This window comes from Alosa alosa, chromosome 9 (genome assembly GCF_017589495.1).
Source record: "Alosa alosa isolate M-15738 ecotype Scorff River chromosome 9, AALO_Geno_1.1, whole genome shotgun sequence".
Taxonomy (NCBI): domain Eukaryota; kingdom Metazoa; phylum Chordata; class Actinopteri; order Clupeiformes; family Clupeidae; genus Alosa; species Alosa alosa.
In genome coordinates, this window is record NC_063197.1 from 5,785,678 (window position 1) to 5,788,177 (window position 2,500).

Consider the following 2,500-nt stretch of genomic DNA (forward strand, 5'->3'; position numbering starts at 1 on the left):
CGCTCAGGGCTGACCACTTTTCTTTTTCTAACCCGGCTCCACGTTTGCTTTTTTCAGAGGTGGGGGGGGGGCAGGGGTGGGGTGGTTGTTATTCGTCAGATGCCATTTCTGGGTCGCTCTGTCATTTGGCTTCTACCTACCTCAGTTAAGCTTGTTGACCAGAACTGCTTAAACACCAGATAGAGTATCTCGTGTTTGTCGTTGTATCCACGGGACCGAAAATATGCTCCTTGCCGCCTCAGGTTTCAGTCCTGACGCTGGAGAGTTTTATCAAGCTGTGTCAACATGTGCCAAAAAAACCTGCAAATACTGTTGAAAATATGATGATTAAGAGTAAATATAGCACCGTGAAGTCAGATTCAGAAAATAGCAGTAGGCGAAAGGAGAGGGGTTATCGCTGCTAATCTCTTTTCATGTCTACTTTGATACATCATTCACCATCTTCACAGTGTGTGTGTGTGTAGTAATGCATTTCAATGGGTGGTCGTGTGGAGTAGGGCTTCTTGCTGGGTCCAGAGCTCCCTGCTGTTTTGGAGTCGGCGCTGCTTTTGAACGTCGTGCAGTGTCTTGTCACTCGCTGCGATCTGAAGACCTGCATTGAGGTTGCTGGGTCGGCGGTTGTGCCCAAACATCCCGATAGCGCGGGCAGCCGATAAGGCCTGGTGGTGGTAGCGGGGTTTGGGTTTGGGTGTGGGTGGTGGGTGTTCTCGTGTTTGGACCTGGTCTGTTGCTAAAGTGCGGAGGAGCGGACCGGATTGACCGGTTGGGCGCTCCCCCTCCCTTCTGCACCCGTCTGGAGCAGCCAGCTAGGCAGCACGCACTGCCATGAGGGTGCTTGTAGGCCCACAGGGGAAAACATCCTATCATTCACAAAAACACACACAAACACACACACACATACGCAGGTGGAGATAAGGGACAGCTGGGAGTGTGTGTGTGTGTGTGTGTGTGTGCTGGTGTGCTTGTGTCTGTGAGTGAGAGAAAGAGAGAGAGAGAGAGAGAGAGAGAGAGAGAGAAAGATAGTTGTGCCAAAACTAAATATATTGAGTTGACTCGGTAAATTGTGAACTCAATTACACAATTAGGATGTGATGCAGAAGGCTATGTATGGAATTTGAACTCTTCACCCGTGTGTAGATGCAGCACAGAATGCCTCACCCTCAACACAAAAGGTTTTTCCCTTCTGTCTGCCACATCCTCTCCCCATGGGTGTGTGTGTGTGTGTGTGTGTGTGTGTGTGTGTGTGTGTGTGTGTGTGTGTGTGTGTGTGTGTGTGTGTGTGTGTGTGTGTGTGTGTAGTAGGGCAGGTGCGCTTGTGCGTGTGTGTATCAGGAGAGACGGTCTGTGCAGACGGCAGGTGAGCAGTGTGTCTGAGCCCTTCAGGGCTCCATCTCATATTGTGCATGTCAGGTGTGTGGAAGTGAGTGTGCAGGCACCGGACCAGACAGACATGTGCCTTGCAACCATCAGCGTGGCCTTTAGAGGAGCCAACTGCCCGTGCAATGTCTGTGCCAAAATCACAACTGGATTCAATTCACAGAGAGAAAAATCTAGGCAAATGTAGTGGCTACCTTTATTCTCCTGTCATTTGGAATATAAAATGTAGTTAATATGTTCAATTGAATAGTTAATCAACAGAGGCGATACTGATTTGGTTTTCAGTGTTATTTAAATTCTAAAAGAGTACATAAGACTTGTGTGAAGTCCCACTCACAATTTCTGTGGCCTTTATCAACAGGCAATGTTTACTGTGATCAATCACAGTTATCAGTGATGAAGACTATCAGAGATATATGAGAGGCTGAACTTTTAATGGATCCTGTTAATTGAATGTGCATGTTTCCAATATTTCATGGAACTTGATATGAGTCCATCAAATCTAGGCGTTCATCGAGCTTAAAGACTTTTTTGTAGACAGTGGCTATGCCAGTGGGTCTGTACTGGTTCCCTCAGTACGATTCCATAAAGTCGCACATAACCCTCTTGTACCACTGACATATATGTAAATCAAATGGAATTTTTCGCCATAGGGTTGGTAGGAGGGCCGGCCACACAGTGTAGTTATTTCTCTGTGTGTGTTTGTGTGTGTATTTTGTGTGTGTGTTTGTGTGTGTGTTTGTGTGTGTGTTTGGTCCCGAGTGATTTATCCATTAGGTGGAATTCAGTGTTTGCTCTCTGGACTCTCTTATCACTCCTTGTTTGCTTGTGATTTTTCACCTGATTGCGTAAAGGTATCTCATTTTCTGGGCTTTTAAGCCATTTGTCTGCCCCGCAAACCTGACTCTGACCGTCCATAAACACAGGCTGGACTGGCACCTAATATCACCACAATAGACACCACTGCACAAAAAACTTGTTTTTATTTGCCAACCACTCACAGAATGATGTGTTTTCCTCTCCCTGCACTCTTTCTCCTCCTCTCTCTCCCTTCCTCTCTCTTTCTTTCCCTCTCTCCATCCTTCTCTCTCTGTCTCTCTGCAATTTTGTCAGCCCAGTTCAA